Below are 22,089 nucleotides of genomic sequence, written 5' to 3'. Positions count from 1 at the left end.
GTACAGTAAAATATCTTGGTGTAATAGATCAAGGAACAAGCATCAACAACCTTCTGATCATTTGGATACGTACATATTGTGTATTTCAATATAAGCATTTGAGATATTTGTTTTGCCCTTGAACGTTCATGTAAAATATATGTTGTACACTTTTACCACGCTTCTTTTCATTTCGAATTTTTGCATTATAGTAAAGGCTTCGAAGATGAATTTTCAGTGTATTTCTGTGATTTTTCTGATGGATTTTGCTTCTATTTTACCTTGAAATACGTGGAAATAATATGAATACAGTAGAGATGAAATAGTGTAATTAATAGCTATAATTTTCACAGTGAGAAATATAGCATTATGGTTCAATTGTTTCAACGAAACAGTTAAAGTTATGAGTAATTTTATACTTTTCTCTGTTAAGAAAGCAACATGTGATAAATTTCAGGCACCTTCTGCACGGGGAAAGACAGGAAAAAAAATCTGGGGAGGAGAAATATTCAGCTTTCCTCTCAATGTAGTAGAATAACAGCCGACGGAGAGGAAAAAAAAATTCTGATTCAGTGTCACTCAGTACTTGGCAAGCCGTCTGTGGCTCTTTTAATCGCAATTTTACGACTCGCGCCCTATCTCCATTTTCTTACAGTTTGTGAGTTGGCAGTGGGGCGAAGTTTATGTGACAGGGGTGATAAGACGTCACCATTTAAAGCTTCCCCTCTCTCCTCCGCTTTCTTTGATTTTTCTTTCACATTTTTCTTTGCTCTCCTCGACTTGATCTCCGCACCTTCTCCTGTTTATGATGCTCATGGTTCCGAGACGTGAACTGGCGCTTCTGCTAACTACAGCAGCTTTTCTCTCTTAAAAATTTCAGAGTTTTGAGAAAGAGCTTTGTAGAATTTTCTGTCGTCTCATAAACACTTCTCTCACTTCATTTCATCTGGAATTTTCGCCTTATAGCAAAAGCTTTGAAGCTAAAGTTTCGTGATTAATTTTTGATTCTTCAGATAGGTTCTGATTTCATTTTGCATTGAGAGAAAAAGGCAATTTATATTTAAAAAAAACAGCTGCAATTATTTTAATACATTTTCACACACAAATCCCTATTCCATTAATGAAACACCAACAAATCAACTTCGACAGTCAATGCTTATCCCGGTTCTTCAGTACACGAGGTTTATTAAAACTAACATGTTATTTCTTAAACTAAAACTAACATGTTAAACTTCTTCTGCATTTCTACCATTTTCCTTACTCCAACAGGAAATACAAATGAGGTGAGTTTGAATAACCAGCGAAAATCTACATTCAGGTGAGAGAGAGAGAGACTTGGCAACCATAGTCAGCCATGTTGAAGCTCAGTCAGCCATGTTGAAGCTTCTCTGTTGCTGCCTGTTTTTAAGGCTGTGTTCTGAACTGGTGAATTTGACAGAAATTAAGTTAATAGTCACAAGGTAGCGGAGCCAGGTTGTTAGACTTTAAATACAAACTTTGACTTGTATCCTTTGCCAGAAAAGTTCCAGGACAAAGGTAGTAAAATATAGATAATTGCATTCACCAAGCAATGATCCTATGTGCTATCAAAGTTGTCCCCTTGGTTATCTATGTACAACTTCCAACGTTTCTGGAGGTCTTGGAAGCAAGCGAGAAAATGTTCAACTGCGATGCTTGCAAGCTCATTTGTCACAGACCGTTGGATGTCTGCAATAATCTTAATGAAGCTTTCCTTTCAGTCACCTTTTCACTTACGGAAACATGAAAAAAAATCACGATCTTTGACACAAATGGGGGATCACGTCTGGCTGTATCCAATAGTTTAGTAAAAATTCTTCGTCTTACCACTTTCTGTCCGTCTATTAATGAGAGAGGGACGATTCATGCATTAAATTTCCGTTTCCCCAAATCTTCGCGAAAAATTTTATGACACACATTACGATTCAAATTCAGTTCTTCTGATATCATACGCACGGTTACACGACAGTCTTCTTGCAATAACTGCCTTACATGCTCCATGTTTGCGTCGGTATATGCTATAGACAGATGACCTGCTCTGGGATTGTCTTGCACTGAATCTCTGCCTTCACGAAGCCGTTTGTGCCACTCGAAAACATGACTTCTTGAAAGTGCCTCGCCTGCATATGCTTGCTTAATCATGTTCCACATTTCACTGGGGATATTCTCGAGCTTAACGCAGAACTTCATGTTCACTCTTTGCTCGCAATCAGGATCCATTGTGTCACCATAACGAATGCGACAACAATCCGAACAGTGTGTTGCTAAGCACATCTCTACCACATAGTAAGTTTGCGTGGAAACATAGCCAAGGTCATGTCAAGTAAAAATACATACCAAGTAACATAAAAACAACATTTGTTCCTATTTATTACTGCAAACTCAGAAACAAAAAAAAAAAAAAAAAAAAAAAAGACTGTTCTGCAACTTTTCTGACAAAGAATGTAGTTTGAGTCGTTGTTATCTGATCAGTATGCCAGAAAAGGCAGTTAATTCTCATTAAGCTTTAACTTCCAATATAGAACTGGCAGCACTTTGCATCGTAACATACTCAGACCCAGTCGCGCTAAGCTGTCCTAGCAAAAGCGCATTTGAACAATGTCTTTGCAGCGGAGTGATCGAAGTATCACAAAGTGGTAGTAGTAATAGTACTAGTGGTAGAAATAGTAATTAAAATAATAGTTATCAAATCACTGAGTAATGAAATAAAGGCTGTAAAGTGTATATAGTTAATGGAAAATATGTCAAAATGTCTTATGAAGTAGTAGAACTTAATTTTTCAAACTATTTAAAAAATGGCTTGTAAAATAATCGATTGAACAATCATCGTTAATTTTGGGCTATGCTGCCGCTCAGAATGACAGAATTCAGAGGTGACAGATTTTAAGGTTGGTAAAACGCATAGCTCTGGCTAATTAACAGAGACTATTTAACAAAGGAAATCTAATTCTGGTTTTAACAGAGGAAACTACACTCTTATTAAATTTTTGCTTTGGATTTGTATTGTAGTTTTTGCAAATAATCATATATATTATGCGATTTTCTTCTCATTTTCTTCTTTTTTATGCAAATCGAGTTTCAAAATAGTTTGATACTTATTTTGTATTTCATGACTTTTCTGAAAATACACAACCCTTACACAAATTCCCATTATCCATCCCAAAACCAACTCAAGCATACCTCTTTATGACAGTTATAATTTAATTTTTATTCCAATTTCTAAGGATGATCAATCGAAGGATGAACTTTCCCTAATTTCAAAATTAATTTTCCATTTTTTGTTTCCAATCTTGATGTTATTAAAGAATTTTCTTGTTATTTTTGGCAACAAATTCGCTGTTGTGTTAAAATACACGAAGAAAATGCCATTAAAATTAACCCAAAACTGTATCTATATATTTATGTAAAAAAATTGATGTGGACACCACATGATTTCGTTGTGCGGAATATTGAATTATACGCATTTTTTTGCTGCATTTCATTTAAACTTATTTGCTTGAATTTCGTTAGAAATATTTCTCATTCAATTAATTCAGTTCTCACTTCGCGGCAAGAAAAAATACATAAAATCTCAAAATACCTTCATTAAAAATTGTAAAATACGGAAAAATACCAAATACAGTTTTAAATAAAATTTAAACAAATTTTACAATTAAAATTTGAGCTTCTGTGCAAAAATAAGCAATTTGGTCAGCGGGTAACATGTTAGATTTTTCGGTGCACAAAACTGAAAATTTTCGGTGCACAAAACTGAAAATACCTTCATTAAAAATTGTAAAATGCGGAAAAATACCAAATACAGTTTTAAATAAAATTTAAACAAATTTTACAATTAAAATTTGAGCTTCTGTGCAAAAATAAGCAATTTGGTCAGCGGGTAACATGTTAGATTTTTCGGTGCACAAAACTGAAAATTTGCTATTGATTCCACTCGGCAAAAAAGACACTGGAAGTGCAGAAACTCACTTCATTCATTATTCTGATAAGTTTCAAATGTAAGCAAATATAGCTGTTGAAAAAAGCCCACAGGAAAAGTGTTCATAGAATAATGCTCACAGGAAAAAAAAACCACACAGAAATATGTCCACATAGAAAAAAGTTCACATGGAAAAATGCTCACTTAGAAATATACTCACACAGAAAAAAGCTAACATGGAAATAAGCCCACTGATAAATTATTCAGCAAGTTTATGTATTTATAACTTTTTGAAATATATATTTATGATTTATATATAATAAAATATTTTTAGTATTTTAAATAAAATAATTATTTATGTTTGCTTATTCTTCTAAATTTTTATATTATAATTTACTATTATTTTATTTTTTTAACAAATAAAATTGTAATAATTTCTCACTGTATAGTCTGTTTCATTTTTCTTCCTTCTTTCTCTCCTTTCCCCAATTCAAAACGGCTCATTTGTTAATCTTATATAGCAACTGAATCTGCTCATAAGTTACACAGTTTTTGATATATATATATACCATAAATGTTTTGGTATATATATTTGATGTACCAGCTTTTGTCCGGAATAAATAGATTGGTGAAGAATCATAGACGTAGTTATAGCTCAAAGTAACAGACGATAAGTTTAAAAAACAGGATCCATTTATTATTATTTAGGAGAAATAGCAGTTACAAAAAAGCAGATCTCCGGAGTAAATAAAAAAGAACTACTAATAACTTTTTGTATGAAGTTTACTGCATCGTTACATTTAAAGAAAAGACTCCGATATATGTCTATGTCTATGTCTTATCCCTTAGTAAGAGGCAATCGACCATTAACGGCCTTTACCAATATATGATACTTGACTTTTAAATGCTTGAAGAATCGAGTGAGTTGTATCCAATAATATGGAAGTACTTGTACACATGCTGTGCTAGAACTCACAGATTACTAGCGACGGAGGCTCCTCTGCCGCCGTTAGTAGAATAAGTAAACTTTGAACAAATGATGTGCTCGTGCGGCGCCATCTATTAGTAGGGATCAAAAGCATTTTAGTTGACTGGAGCTCTGGTTGCGCCAACTCTTGCAGGATGTATTTTAAGGCATTTTTAAAATTTCATAAAAATTATTCTTCTGATAAGCAATAATTGGCAAGTAGACCCCGATATTCCTTTGCGAGTCCTTTTATAGCCTCTGGAAAGGCGGAGCTTCCAAGAAATGACGTCAGCCTCGTCAGCCATTCCAGTTCACTTTAAATATCTCCAGAACATTCTATAACTGTACGTGTAGAAAAGGCGGGAAAAACAACTTGAATACGGGGCTGTGGATTTAATTCCACGTACTTTCAAATAAGAGACCGTTGCCATTAAAAATGAAAAGAACATACAGTTAGAATTTTAAGTGTATTTTTGACTATGGAATTTTATTATTACATATATATGTAAGATAAAAATATATGAATCAGAACTATAATATAACTATAAACATTAATTCTTCCTCTCTATTCTAAAATCGTAATAACTTCTCTGCATTGCGTCATTTCTAGATCACTCTATGGCCCGCGCAACTCCGATGACGTAATAATTAAGAACTGAAACTGTCGTTGTAAACCAAAACTTTTCTCTTCGCGTGCTTCCATCCTTCATAACTACGCACTTCAGCTTTTGCTCTCTACTGTGCCAAGATGTAATTTCGCTGGCTTGCTTTCTATCCCAACAATATCAAAAATGTAAATCTTCTGTGGAAAGGCACGACTAGAGTGCCAAGTGATTGTGGCCACAAATATCAATTGGAAAAAAAAATGGAATTAAAACTGCCTCGACTGCCAAGTTCTTTAAATACTACGCAATCAAAATTCTTCTTCAATATGGATCTAATCATGCATCTACACTGCTCCGTCAATTCCTTTGCTTTTATTATGACAATAAGCCGGTAAGGATAGTTTCCTGCAGCCTGAAACCTCAATGGAAAATTTAGTTCTGCTCTTCCAATCATCGTTTTGTGATAAATCCAAGATAATGTGAAAGAAGTGAATCATCAAATTTGTTTTTTCAGTGTTTAAAAAATAACAGATCATTCTTCTTCAATATGGGTCTATGTGGTGCAAATGCTTCAAAAAAAAAATAATCACGCGTAGTGTTTATCAAATTGAAAGTGATCTCTCGATAAATTGAGAAGTTCGAATGCCTAGTGAAAAAGAAATCATCAGTGAATTACCGTTTAGGAATTAAGCATTACAGCGGGTTCAAGGTTGATCTGAGTTAGTGTTTGCAATTATGTGCGACAGAAAATTATTTGCACTTCCGTTTTTTCAACAGCTCACAAATTATTACATTCGTGTGAACCTAGCTCAGGAACTAAATTATTTAATGTGCTGCGGATTCTATAGTTTTCATTTCAACTTTGGTTAAAATTTCTGCAATTGGTTTTGAGAAAATCTGGAATTCTTGTTCATTAATTTTTCTAATTTTTCATAATTATGTGTGAGCAAATTAAGTAACGAATTTTAAGCTATTTAAATTATTCACAGGGAAGGATATTAAGATAAGTTATTATGTTTTTGAAATTTTGTTGAGAATTTTGAATACGAATTTTATAATTATTCTAAAAATAAAGATGTTAAAAATAAGTGAAATTAGTACAGATAAGTAATATGAAATTATAGTAAATGCATATTAAAATTTATGGGTTATTGTGTGCTAAGTATAGTATGATGAATGTGTACTGGTTCCTTCAACAGAGGCCTGTAATTACCTCTGTACAGTTGTTCCCTTCACCCTCTTCAAGTAAGATAATGTTGGAGGCTCTCATTTTATGAATGCATGTAAATTTTTTACATTATTATTATTATTATATTATGGAATGTATTAATGCAGTTCTCAAAGGCCAGTTACCTTAATGCAAGGAACGGAGGCCTTTTCAAGTAACTGCCTAGGCACCCTGGGCCACCAGTGCATAGAGCACACTGGTTAGCTCAAGAGGACAGCCCTACTGATGGATATGGTTTGTTTAGAAGTATTGCGAGGCCTCCCAGTTTGGTAAAATCAGGAATTGTAAATGAAAGATGATAACGGTGAAACCATAAATTCTGAAAATCTTAATCCTATTATTTATGATGTTAAATTATAATTTATCAGTATGGAAATAAGTATCATAAATATTTATGTGCATTACATTTTATTATAAGTAATGATTGTGTAAAAGTTTATTTTGTGATATTCTATAATAACAAGAATCTTCCCTGAAGAATTATGATTATGTGAATTCTCAAACAAAACGACTTTTGGACTGAAATGCTGAAAAATTCAATAGGACTTTAAAAATTAAAAATTTATTTAAAAAAAATTGATAATTATACTTTACAGGACAAAAATTTTATGATTTATTTATTTTTATTTTTTTTAACATTTGCTAGTGCTTTAACTCTTTCTCTTTAAAAAGGCTTCTCTGTCGCTACGCCTTTTTCTTTTTGAAGGGGGGAATATGTAAGATAAAAATATATGAATCAGAACTATAATATAACTATAAACATTAATTCTTCCTCTCTATTCTAAAATCGTAATAACTTCTCTGCATTGCGTCATTTCTAGATCACTCTATGGCCCGCGCAACTCCGATGACGTAATAATTAAGAACTGAAACTGTCGTTGTAAACCAAAACTTTTCTCTTCGCGTGCTTCCATCCTTCATAACTACGCACTTCAGCTTTTGCTCTCTACTGTGCCAAGATGTAATTTCGCTGGCTTGCTTTCTATCCCAACAATATCAAAAATGTAAATCTTCTGTGGAAAGGCACGACTAGAGTGCCAAATGATTGTGGCCACAAATATCAATTGGAAAAAAAAATGGAATTAAAACTGCCTCGACTGCCAAGTTCTTTAAATACTACGCAATCAAAATTCTTCTTCAATATGGATCTAATCATGCATCTACACTGCTCCGTCAATTCCTTTGCTTTTATTATGACATATATATATAATATATACATATCATATAATTTAATTTTTCTTTGAACAATTCAAGTAGATGTACGATGTTCAAATCGATTAATTATTGATTGATTAATCTAAGGATATTTCTACGCATTTTATTTATCAGTGGGCTTATTTCCATGTCAGCATATATTTATGTGAGCTTTTTTCCATGTGAGCATATTTCTTAGTGAGCATTTTTCCATGTGAGCTTTTATCTACGTGGGCATATTTCTGTGTGGGCTTTTTTCCTGTGAGCATTATTCTGTGAGCATTTTTCCTGTGGGCTATTTTCCTGTGGGCATTTTTCCGGTCACCATGGCTGTTATGGTAAAAATATTAGGCTTAGCCGTACTTAAACAACTTTTTAATTGTTGATAATTCTACAAATATTGCATGCAGGTTAACTAAGACATATATATCTTAACCAGAAGATAAGAACCGCATAATTAAATCATTTTTTAAAACAAAAAATACACAATTTACTAACATACAAGAATAAACAAAAAATCTGAGCTCACGGAGCGGAATAACAGAGTGGATGTATATGTATGTACACCCTCTCTGTTATATATATATATATATATATATACTCTGTTATATTGAAAGATCTAAAATTCATCGAATTCGAAAACAAGTTTTTGTAATGCTTGCGCAATAGCTTGAGGCCGATTGCAACCAAAGTGGGAGATGCACTACTACCTGCTATAACAGTCTCATACACAAAATTTTAAAATTCTGAGACTACTCGTTTTTGAGTTATGCGAGATACATGCATACATAAAAACGTACGAACAGACGTCACGAAAAAATTTCTTCTGAATCCATTTTAAATCCTTTCCGTTTTGGGAAAACGTGTCCTCTGTTCTATCCTACATCCTGTTGTATCTATCTACAGATGTCAAGCAGAAATATCGTTAAATTGCATTCGATAGCAGTCAAAGAGGATACTTTCGTTATATTATGATACCCGAAAAATTTCGCGATTACAATAATTCCTTTACTTCTTACAAAGAAGTAAGAAAAAATGGCATGCGGTTGGGCTCTCATTCTGTCACAGCTTCGGCGCAGCTTAATTAGATGATTTAAGTCGATTTAACGTCCCTGAAATAGTTAAGCAAATTTAACGTCATTGGGCCATCATTAGATCTTATAAAAAAGCAAAGTTTGATGAACGTTTAAGGTCGGTTTATCTAAATGAGTAAGAATTTAGTTTTATCAGCTGCGGCTGCCCAAGAATATTTCAAATAGTACGAGCAATCAGGAGATACGCTTAATAACTCCAATCCTACGAAACTTCACAGTACAGAACAGAACAAAATAATTTTTGTTGTTCATGTTCACGACCACAACAAATGTTTTCTTCACGTTCTTCTTAACTATCAGTAAAGAAAACCCCTTTTATTGTAGATACTGGTCCAGAATATATTTTTTAATGAATATAATATGGTTGCATATCTTCACTGCATCTAGCGCAAGGTGGGCGCATATTGGAGTAAAATCTCTCTTAGCCTGTACCCAATTAACCAGTCATCACAAAAACGCACGTTTGAATGTCTAATTTCAAAACGATGAGATAAAAGAATATGCAATGGGCTAACAATCTGCAGACTTACCCTGAAATGTGTTAATGAATTCATTCTAAAGATTTCTTCCAGAATGGAGATTTAAATCTAGGTCCGGTATTTCTCGGTCAGTCCGGCTCCGGTTTTTCTCGGTCAAAACATTACGTAAAATCGTATTTCTAGCCAGAGTCACAAATAAAATGAGCTCCAGTAGTTAAATTTTATTACTTAATTAATTCTCATAAATTTAATCTGATTTATTAACTTTTCATTTTATTAATTATATTTTTATTTAATTTTTAACCCAAAACTGCTTTTAGTCTCCAAATGACATTTTGCATCGAATCACTCGAAGCGTTGAATCACTTTCCAGATGGTTTCCACCAAATATTATCGCCTTGTATTATATTTAAAGAAATTAAATAATGAAAAATCCGCATGAATACACGTACGTTTCTAGCACTGTGAAAAATAACGGTACCTAGAGCCATCAAATTCAAAATAACGTAGTCCTCCGCCCGAATCTGGGCACCGGGAAGCTTGAATTTTGAATTTCGAATTTGTTTTTTTACCTATTTCATGCTCTGTAAAACTTTTACGAATTTTTAGTTAATAAACTCAACGATTTCAAACTCGCATTTTTATCTCCAGCGCGCGAGACTATGTATCGGAAATTCTAAAGATATGCTTTATTTAAATAGTTTTAGTCCATGTTAGCCCAAATGCTCTCGAAACTTTATGTATGTATAAATAAAAAAAAATGTCCCTTACGACATAATATAAAATAAGAAAATGTTCAGATTTTTTTATTATTTTATTTATTTAATTTTGTTTATTTTTTCCTAGTGGACTTTCACAGACTACAAATGTAAAGCGCATTTTTCTGAAAATAAAGACGAACAAAACTTCCTATAATAGATTTTTTTAAAAGTAATATTAATCTTGCTTCAAACATACTGAAATTTATTTACTTACTAAACTCATTAATTTACTTACTTATTTACGTTTACCTACTTTATTTTACTTACATTCATTTACTTATATTATTCATTTACCTTAACTTCATTTACTTCATACATATAGCAATTCATTTTCTTCTTCATTTACTTACTCATATAGAAATTCATCTACTTATAAAAATTCATTTACTTATTTATTTACTTACGTAAAGAAATTCATTTACTTATTTATTTACTTACACATAGAAATTCCTTTAATTATTTATTTACTTACATTTAGAAATTCATTTATTTATTCATTTACTTATTTATCTACCTAGACATAGCAATTAAATTCATTTACTTTATTTACTTTGTGGTGCAATTATTTCTTTACCTCATTTGCTTTTATGTGTTTGCTGCTCACTATAAAATGCGCCAAATAAGCACGTTATTTACGGTCTTAAACAAACTTATCGTGTTTTCTTCACGTGTAGGTAGTTTTCCTTAGCATGTCTCATCTCTTCAGCATACAGCCTTTTTGTGCTTTTCCATGTTCAGCTAAAAATAACCATAAAATGTATCAAAATCTTAAAACAAAAACTTCCTATTTTGTCACTATATTCTTGTGATCTGTTTGCTTTTTCACTTTCCTCTGCAAATAAGTAAAGAGGCAGAACTTCCCATAACAATAAAATAATGTTTTATTTATAAAGTACTGTAATAATTTTGAAGCCCGCAGGCGCTCCATTCCTATTTACGAGGCTGGTGTTCTTAAAAATATGTGTACTTTGTTACCATTTTATGTAATTAAAATCAACCGAAAAAACTCAGTAACAAGTAAATAAATTAAGCAAAAAATACTGCTTTCTTAAGAACGAAGAAGAACAAGCAATCCAGATCCTTGAGTTCTGGATGTCTCGAATCCGGATAATTGGAGTTTTACTGTATTAAAGGAGACTATAGTTCATACTACACATATAAAAATAAAGATACACTACAAGCTATGTTTCATGCATATTTACTAATGAAAAATCTCTTACCTCTGCCACAAAAATATGAATAATCCTGAAAGTATTACATCTTTTAAAACCCCACATGGGATTAGGTAGCTTAGAAAGGAGGTGAGGCGAAATGAAACAGTGTAGAACCCGAATGTCAACGCACCTTTGTTGCGAGTAATAACGGAATCTCTTGAATGTTTTGAAAGGGAGAGAAAAAGGGCTCTCATATTCGGTAAACATTGGACCCGGTAACTATTGTTAGAAGTAAAAGTCGTGTAATTGTTGGTTGGCGCCATGCCCCACTTCGCTTGCAATCTTACAGTCTAAACATACGTTCGAGTAGAGAAAAGCGAAATCATGTTTATAAATTTTTCATTTAATTTTTTTTTTCACACATGTCAAGTTTGCGAACCTTGAAGTATATGTAAAGGGAATTAAAATGCTAAATTTAAATCCAGATCGATATTTATATGCGTCTGAAATGAACAGCAGAAGAATAGTTTGGCAAACCTTTATTTATAGCCAACAAAGTGTAAAAGTCATGCTGATGAAAAAAAATTTACTAAAAAAGTCATTTGCTTTAAAATTTCATATCATACTTAGTCACAGAAAAGAACAGAAGGTTTAAATTTTAATAAATATTTATTCCATTTTTTTATTAGCCCAAAGGGCGTTAGCCTGGAAGTGCTATTAATTTCGTTTTGACATTTTGCGTTGATTCACTATAAGCGGCGAATCACTTTTTAAATTGTTGTCTATATTTAATGAAATTAAATAATGAAGAATCTGCATAAATGTATGTATGTTTCTCGCATTATGATAAAACAATGGTACCTAGAGCCATCTAATTCTGAATAAAGTACGTCTCCACCCGAATATGAGTATCTGTAAGCCCAAATTAAAAATTTGAAATTTGTTTTATTATCTATTTCATGTTTTGTAAAGCATTTATGAGCTTTTGATTAAGAAACTCAAGGATTTCAAAACGAGCAATGGCAGCACAGCACGAGAAAAAAAAAGCACTTTTATCTCCAGTACACGAGACTGTGTATCCGAAATTCTAAATACATGCTCTTTTAAATAGTTTGCGATGTTGCTGTTGAACTGAATTTATGATTTAAGGGCGACGAACATGATATTTAATGAATAAAGGTAACACACAAAACGTTAAAAAACGCCCCTTTGGGCGTAATATAAAATCTGAAAGCTTAAAGATTTTTATTTTTAGATACTTGAAATGCTAAATTTAAATAAGCAAATCAATAATCGGAAAGGAAGAAATAAAATAATTGCTTTCCTTACCTGTATTTTCAATTAACAGTGTCGTGAAAATCAGGTATATAAATAAATAAATGTAGTATAGTGTTATTCCTTTTGCTTTTTTAAGTTTTATGTATAGTTAGAAATATAAAAGACATAAACGACTTATATGGAATACATAGAAGGGTACTTTTTTAATTAAAAAAATATTTAAATCTTTAAATTTGAAAAATAGCACATTTTTGTGAAAGATTTTTTATTAGTTTGTTTTGAAAATAAAGCTAATTTTAAATATTTGACATTAAATAAACATTTTTTTAAGTTTTAGAGATAATCATAATTTCACAAAATGAAAGTTTATAATAAAGTGTAACAATATTTATTTAATTTTAAATAAAAAATATTTATTTTAAATCTTTCGTAGAGAAGTATATAATAGCAATCGAAGTGAAACTCTCGCATTCGAGAAATTACAGTTGACAAGTAAATTGACAAGTATTATGAGAAATCCAGGTAACGAACTGTAAATCAGATAATCCAAAATCAGAATTTTGAATTCCATAAAATTTAGTAGTTCAGAAAAGTGAAATAAAAAAAACAGCAGCCTTTTAAAATCCACTCAACCACTGCTATATTTTCACATACTAGTCAGTGATAGTTTATATTTTTTTATAATGATCGTTTTCACGTAGGATTTCTATGTGAAGGAATTCTTCATGACGGGGTCTCTCTAAGCTGCAGTTCATATTTCCCACGAGCTTCGAGCCGCAATAAATGCGAAATAGATTAAAAAAAAAAAAGAAAAAAGTAATAACAAGAAATAGACGCAATACTTGCAACATCCGTTTCACATTCATAGGCTTATTAATTTTTACTAATTTTTATAAATTCTTCCAAAAAAATTTGAATTGTAACATAAAATATTTTTTAATCGTCTGAAAGTAGACGTATTTTTAGGCATACTTGCAAAAAATTAGATATTTTATTCGAAATTCCCTAAGACATATGTGAATTCATATATTGGCGCGTTTTTAAATTTGGCATATTTGTATAAGCGATAATAATGCCAAATGTGATTCACACAATTAGTGTATATTATTTGAAAAAATGAATAAAACCTTTTTTTTTTTTTTTTTTTTTTTTTTTTTTCGGGTTGTGCACAATGAAATGGAAAGGAAAATAGGTTACCATCAATTAAGAATTTCGCCACGTGAATTCATTCATGGTGCGAATTCGCCGATTCATGGAGCAAACTAAAAAAAAATTGCATCGTGATAAATTTTTAAATTTCTCGGTATATTTCTCACCATAGTTTACAAAATTTAATATTTAGGCATAATTTGAGTCGTAGAATCAAAATATAGAAAAAAAAATCGGTATGCCAGTTCAGAAAAAAATCTGATTTTGTGTCAAAATGCCTATGTCAGAAAAATGCTATGTATAAATCTAATATATATTCTAACACTCGCTTACGAGACATGAAAAAAGCAGATTAAGTTTCGTCAATCGGCCCAGTAGAACGCAAGATGTAGGACTGTCCTCCCCTTTTTTGGGTGTGAATACACATTGAAGCAGTTTGATTTTTAAACTTCCTTGGTTAATGAATGCCAACTAGAGGTAAAATGGATAAAAAAGCTGAATACTTGCAGTCCAAACCAGATTAAAATCTCGATAAATGAGATTACAAGACAGTTTCCCCTTGTGCAGCATAAATACGAGCCAGTGTCCCTTAGAAAATCTTCCGCGAAGGCATCTTTCCCTTTAGGCAGATAGTTTTACTTATTACGTGCTCCGCCCTTTAGGCACTGAACGGAAAGTGAGGGATGCCGCGTGTAGGTCTTTTAAGGGAAACTGACTCGTACCCACTTTAGACCATACTTCCATGCTTTAGACATGGGGAAAACCACGAAAACGTCCATGCTGCCAGCCCGTTCGTGGGTACTCGAACCCCGGACCGAACTATCAGTGTTCAGCGGCTTTTGGCGCTCCGCCGCTGGTGGGCCTAAGCAGATATTCCAGCATGCTTTGCTGTAATCTAATAAATTCAACTTATTCATTAATAAGGCTGACATTCTGGACTGTCGTTAGTTTATGCCTTAGTTCAAGCCATTGCTCACCTACTTTCGAAATTTCCAGAGCAGTTATCAGGTGGTATTTGCGGAGTTGAGCAACTAATATACTAACAGGTTTCGATTTTCATTTTAAGACTTTTCTTAGCAGGTTAAAATAAAATCGTTTACTTTCTTCTGAGCCAAAATACAAGCTACATTTTATGTTTATATTAAAGACAAAAGTACTTATGTTCATGTAAAATTACGTTGAATTTCTCCGAATAGTACTCTAGTTGGAAAAGTGTAATGAAAATCTAATTACATTCGTAATTTCTTCTAAATGTCTATACCACCACGATACCTTATTGGAAGAAGAAATATGTTTACTTTTCCTATGAGATAAAAAATTAAGGTGTTTTAAAGCATCTTTCAAATTTGACAAATAATCACAAAGAAATTGCAGTTATCGAGTAATAAAAATAAATAAAATGGTGCTCCTAGTACAAATATTTCACTGTATTTTTCTTTAATTGTTGTCGCTGGAACGCTCCGAAGAAGAATTATTCTTGTCAGTGGAGGGAATGTAGGGTGTGGTGGCCGCAAAATTAATCGAAGTTGTCCTCAGTTTTGTTAGGAAGGCGGGGCGAATCGAAACTGTTTAACGGACCGTGAAAAAAGAAACGAATATCCCGCTGGTGAAAAAGTGATCGATGGAGTATTAAGTGCAAACGTGTGATTAATGAAAAGCTGGTTTCATGCTTGTTTAAACATTCAAAGTTTGCGTTCGTTTTAAAGTTGGAATATTTGGAAGCCATAAGCTGTTATGCAGATGTTAGAAAACGCTACAGCGAAGAAAGCGCATTCGTTGGAAAACACTATTTCTTTTTCCATAAATGCTCAGAAAGTTTAGATTATAATACTTTATATTGATTGGATACATTTTACGAAAAATATATTTTATTTCAGACTTTACTACTGATTTATAAATGTATGAGAAGCACATTAACTTGAAGTTAATTTCTAATTGGAAAAGTCAAATTTTTAGGCAATTAAAAAGCTTGCCAAGTTAGAAACCCGATATCAAAAAAAGTAATTTATTTTTTTTAATTAATTGAAGAATGGTGTACTTTCCTACAACTATAACTAAAGGAACTGCTATGGAACTTGCCAACCGTTAGATCTCAACTCTTTTGTCGGTGACCCCGACTACACCGAACGTTGTTTCTCCCGTGACCCCCTTTTCACATTTATGTTGTAGTTATGTATAAGTAAGTGCATTACTTTCCTAAAATTAATTAATACATAGATAGATGTGTTTAATAAATTATCTTTACTGTTATACATAGTTATGGGTTCGCACAAATACATAACGTTATGTTCGTTTTGTTATTCTTCTGTCAATCATATAGTTTTTTTTTTTTTTTTTTTTTTTTTTTTTTTTAAGATTTGGCAGCTGATACCTTTACGTTGCTATAGAAACAAAATAACTATAGTTTTGCTTACAACTGTTGGTTTACGCTCAATTTTAACATGGGATAATGCAACAATAAATATTTTAGACGAAGGAGCGTTAGCCGAGAAGGCTTTCGAAACGGCCAATCACTAAAAAAAGACTGTATTGATTTCAGATTTCAGATTGTTACCACCAAATGTTATTGCTCTGCCTTATATTTAAAGTAACTAAATAATGAAAAATCTGTATGAACGTATGTATGTTTCTTGCACTGTGAGAAAGCAACGATACCTAGAGTCATCAAATTTTAAATAACATATTCCCCCCCCCCCCCCGAACATGGGCACTTGGAAACTCGACTTTGAAATTTGTTTTATTGTCTATTTCATATTTTGTAAAGCTTTATATTTTGATTAAGAAACTCATTGACTTTTTGATTAAGAAACTCGATGATTTCAAAGCGAATAGTGGCAACACAGTAGGGGATAAAATATTTTTATCTCCAGCACTCGAAACTGTCTATCGGAAATTCTAAAGATATGCTGTTTTTAAATACGTTTAGCCTAAAATGGCGTTAGACAAAACGTGTATGTGTCTGTAAATGAATAAAATCTGAAAGCTTTCAGCTTTTTTAAACTTTCTTATTTTTATAAAATTAAGGTAGTTATTGAAAATTTGATGTCTCTATGTACTTTCGTTTTTTCGCAATGCGAGAAACATACAATACCTTACAAAAATGATCGGCCACTATAATTTTTTTTAATTTTTAAGTAATAGGAAGAAAGCTTTAAAATAAAATAATGAAGAAAATTTTTCCTTTGAATACATACTTTCTTGGCTCTCTTTCTTTTACTAAATAAATAAATTTGAAAAAATAAATAAATAAATAAATAAATAAAATAAATAGTAAATTTAACAAAATCAGTTTTAGGTTGAAATAAAAAAGATACTTCAAAATTAATCGGACATTTTCATAATTTCTAATTAAAATCGTCTGCAATAAATAAAAAAGAAATTTTATGGAATTACTTTCGATAAAGAAACTAGGCAAACATCTAAAAATCGTTTGCCTTTATAATTCAAATTTTCTTTTCAGAAAATATTCTTCTTTATGTTAACTTTTCCTTGCAATGGCTCGGTCACGAAAGGAAACAGGGTTAGAAATCCGCAGATTGGTTATTGATTTGTAAGAAAAGAAAGGAAAATCTGTTAGAAAAATTGCCTTTTACTTAATTTAAGTAATTCTACAGTTTTAAATATTATTTAGCGTTATGAGAAACAGAATCCTATTTAAAACAAAAGAAGACTTGGAAGACCATCTAAGTTATCTGATGGAATGAAACGTTTTATTCTAAGGAATAAAGACCGAGTGCTCCTAAACTTGTTGCGAAACTACGTGAATTATGTAAAACATTTGTAAATCTAGAAACGGTAAAGCGAGTTATGCAATCTTCCGGATATCATGGGCGAGTAGCAAGGAGAAAATTTTATCTCAGTTAAAAAAAAAAACCTCGAAAACTTCCACTCGCTTTCGCAAAATTGATGAAACAATACACATTCGACTACTGGAAAAAAATGTTGTTTGCTGCTAAAAGCAAATTTAACATCTTCGGTCAAAACGGACGAGTGCCGGTGTGGAGAAAACCTAAAGAATTTCCGAAGGAAAACTCTGTACCAAGTGTTAAACATGGTGGGTTATGATATGGAGATCTATGGCACATTTCAGTGTTGGTAATATAGAGTTAACAGATAGTATTATGGACCAGTACAAGTACCTGGACATCTTGAAGCAAAATTTGGCATCGAAAGCACAAAATCTTAATATAAAAATTGTTTTAAATTCTACCAGGACAATGGTCATAATGTGCACAATGTTAAACTCATTATATAGGTTTTACTCATTATTAAGTAAGTCTCTTATATAACTGTCTAGAAGTAACTAAGGCTCCACTTCGATAGCCAGATATTAATCCTATTAAGCATATTTGGCAGGAACTAGAATCGAAAATTCGAAAACAGAGCATATCTTTGCGGCAGCAACTGAAAGCAGTGATTCAGAAGGAGTGGCATAAAATAAGTTCAAAAATAAAAAAAGAACTTGTGGCGCTAACACCCAAAGAGATTAAATGAAGTGATTAAGTGTAAAGGTAATCACACAAGATATTAAGTAAACATAATGTTTTTGTCCTTTTGGGCTGTAATTAAAAGTGTCTGATTAATTTTGTAAGAGTATTTTTTTTCTCATTAAACAAACCATACTGACTTTTTAATTTAATTTTCATCTTTTTGAAAATGTATTTACTATAAAGAAAAAAAAAAAAAAAAAAATCGGTACTTTTCCTTTTTGCCGGCGCAAATCCCGCCAAGCAGACTTTATTGACGACAACATACAGTATACAAATAAAAAATGTTAACAAATGTCAGTTCTAAGAATTTTTTATTTTGAAGGCATAAACATTTTAATATCGTTTAAAATTATTGTAAAAAAGACAATAAATTTGTAAAAAGATATTAATTTAAGAATTTACTATGCTTTCATGGTTCAACATCCTGATTCGCCTTTTCATATCACGTGACCCGAAGTTTCACGTAAACTACAAAAATCTCTCTCAGTAATTATCTACATTAATTTCAAGTTGAATCTTAATGTGGAATACAAGTTTAAATGCAAGAATTATTTCAGTTCGTACGAATAGCTTACTCAGAAATTATGTAAATCTGCGGTGCTTTACTTCGCTAGCGCATTTTCATTAGAATTGATGAATTTAACCCTTGACTTTGCCTTTTCTATATTTTCGCCTTCGGGTGAGCGGTGTGATTGCATCCTAATTGGCTTAATTACCGCGAATGGCCTTAGGGCATAAAAATTGAACTATCTGGTAAAATTTCTAGCCAATATTGAAAGAAACAATCAATCTCATAAGAAATGGCTGCGAATTGTTTTGAAAATGAGGCGTAAAAGATTACTAGTGAGGATATTACGTTTGGCATCAGTTGTACCATTATTGGCGAATTTAACGCCTGCGCCAGCAAAACGGAACAGTACCAAAAAAATTTGATGTGTACACCACATGACTTCCTTATACGGAAATTATTAAATGATTCGCTTTTTTTTTTTTTTTTTTTTTTTTTTTTCTGTCTTTCATTTAAACTTATTTCCTCGAATTTCATTAGAGATATATTTCTCATTCAAATAATTTTGTTCTCAATTCGCGACAATGCAAAAATACGAAATACTTTCATTAATAATTAAAAAATATAGGAAAAATAAAACACTAAATACAGTTAAAACATTAAAAAAAAAAAAAAAAAAAAAAAAAAAAACAATTTTTATAACTAAAATTAGAGTTTCTACGCAAACACAAGCAATTCGGCCAGTTGGCAATAAGGCATATTTTTCGTTGCACAAAAGTGAAAGTTTAATTTTGGTCCCACTCGGCAAAAAGATATGGAAGGTGCAGAAAATGAATTCACTATTCTACTAAGTTTCAAGTGTAAATAAATAAAACCGCTGTGGTAAACAACAACTTTTAAATTGTTGATAATTCTACAACTATCGCATAAAAATTAAGGCATAAAAAAACCTTAAACCGAAGATAAGAACGACATAATTCAATAATTTTCAAAGCCAAAAAATGGGCAATTTACTAACATATAAGACTAAAAAGAACTGAGCTCACAGAGCCGAGTAACAGAGTGAGTATGTATATATATTTATATACTTTTCGTGCGGCCGATTGCAACCAGAAAGAGAGATGCACAACTACATATTATAACAGTCTTATGTACAAAATTTCAATTATTTAAAATTTGAGCCTACTCGTTTTTGAGTTATGCGAGATATAACAAACATACATACATACGTACGTACAGACGCCACGAAAAAAATCTTTTTTGGATCCATTTTAAATCAGTTTTATAATTCGTTTTGGGAAAAACAGTCCTTTATTTTGTCCTTATGTACACATGTCACGCAAAAACATCGTTAAATGGCAATCGATAGCGGTCAAAATGGATATTTTCGTTGAAATATGATACCGGAATTTTTCGTGATTACAGTACTTTCTTTTCTGCATGCAAGGAAGTGAAAATGATGAATTTATATATAATCAAAATAAAAGCATTTCTTTTTTCCTTTAAATTATTTTAGTTTTTATATTCATTAAAGAATACAAAAGTTCAAAGCGTCCGATCATTTTTGTGAGTCATTGTACATACATTTATGCAGATTAATTTCTTTCAAAGTAATATAAGGCGATAGTATTTGGTGGCAACAATTTGAAAAGTTATTCGCCATTTATTGTGAACCGATTCAAGATGCCCTTTCGAGGCTAATAGCTTCTTTTGGGCTAAAACTGTGATCTTATTTTCGAAAATTATGGTATAAAATGCATTTTTTACGCTACTGAAAGAAATACAAGTTTAAAAACACTTTTTGGTCTTTGGAGTAATTTTTCTTTCCCGAAATTTCTTAAAGAACGTTGAAGCAATACGGAACTCTCAGCCGCCGGAGATTAATTAGGCGACACTTAAACACACCCAGCAGTTTATTCAGAGGAAGTAAGTAAGAAAATATTACACTTCGATACTACTAACATAATAAGTAGCTACCTAGTGCTCTTTACGGCCTTTTCGCCTCGCCACCCTCATCCCGAATATCCTATTACTCTTCGATCGAGAGGAAGTTTTTATCAGCTGGAGAAGAATAACGTTAATCTTTTCTGACCCATCGCAACCTCGATCGGCCTCCAGACGTAGGTGTGGAAGGTGAGAAAATGCATGTTTCAGTTCTAAATCAGATAATGTCGATTCCAGAAAAGGAACAAAAGAGACAGATCTAGCTCGTAAAAAGATCACAATTTGCGTCACTTGTCAAATGCCGATAGAAGTTAAGTGAGCTTAAGTGTCTCACAATGGTCGACTGCTGATAAGAGAAGAGGGTTGGGGGAATACACCTAAGCACTACACATCTGAAATATCAGAGTAAAAGCTTTGAATAGTACTTAGCTTTGGGATACTCGATGCTTTCTCAAAAATTATATATACATGTAGATTAATCAGATTTATACATACAAACTTTATTAATAGAAAGTAAAGAACGACATTTAATTTAGTTTTAAGTTTTCTGTTTCATTTTAGTTTATTAGAAAAATTACATTTCAGAAGAAGCAAGCCCAACGTAAAATTTTAATTAGAAAAAAAAAAAAAAAAAAGAGAGAGAGAGAATCTTAGTTTGGATTTAAAATTATATCAATTTCGAGAGCAACTAGACTCAGGTCTTTCTTCTTTAGGAGAGAAAAATAATGTCATGAGAAAGAGGGAACTGTGTTATGTTTATAAGATATATCTCCCGCCTTCTTAGCATGCCTTCGTTGTGTAGTGGTCAGCACGCTCGGCGCGTATTCGAGAGGTCCATGGTTCGAGTCCCGGCGACGGCATTGCATTGTTATGCGAAGCAAAAATGGTCTCTATACATATCATGGCATGTTGTTAATGCCCACAAAATTTTTTTGGGTCTATTCTATAATTATTGAATAGACCAAAAAAAGGGTATCAGGGCTTCTTAAACTTTTTCAGTCGGGACCGTTTTTTATCACTGAGATTTTTTTTCGCGACCCCCAGGACCCCATAATATTTACAAAAATTTTGTGGGACCCCGTAAGTATTGCGCAAATCCGACACACGCGTTAGTGAAACTGTCATTTTTTTTCACTTGTACTGTAATATACTGTTGCAGTTTTAGGTCATTAACTTTAATTTTTAATTTTAAAACATAGAACGATGTGAAAATTTTAATTAAGTAACAGGCGAAATGACAGCGTCACATGCAAAGCAAGGAAAATGAAAGTTTATATTTAAAAAAAGAATGCGTCGAAACGTTTTCGTTTTTTTCTTTGTCTGTA

The 22,089-nt window shown here is 32.1% G+C and overlaps 1 protein-coding gene and 1 pseudogene across 2 annotated transcripts in view; both read right to left on the bottom strand.

Moving 5' to 3' along the window:
- Nucleotides 1-22,089, bottom strand: part of LOC118195824 (protein Wnt-5b-like) — a 995,694-nt gene that overhangs the window by 912,510 nt on the left and 61,095 nt on the right. The window contains exon 1 of one of the 2 annotated variants that reach the window (XM_085819315.1): nt 11,462-11,532. The exons of the other annotated variant lie outside the window; for it this stretch is intronic. The gene's annotated coding sequence lies outside the window, so the exon portion shown is untranslated. Of the gene's footprint in view, nt 1-11,461; nt 11,533-22,089 lie in introns of those variants that run through there. 2 annotated transcript variants of the gene reach the window in all.
- Nucleotides 1,861-2,271, bottom strand: LOC118197222 (protein GVQW3 pseudogene; annotated as a pseudogene).

Source organism: Stegodyphus dumicola, chromosome 6, assembly GCF_044657685.1.
Source record: "Stegodyphus dumicola isolate Sdum_Otavi_A_Nest chromosome 6, ASM4465768v1".
NCBI lineage: Eukaryota > Metazoa > Arthropoda > Arachnida > Araneae > Eresidae > Stegodyphus > Stegodyphus dumicola.
This window is presented reverse-complemented; position numbering and strand designations above follow the sequence as displayed.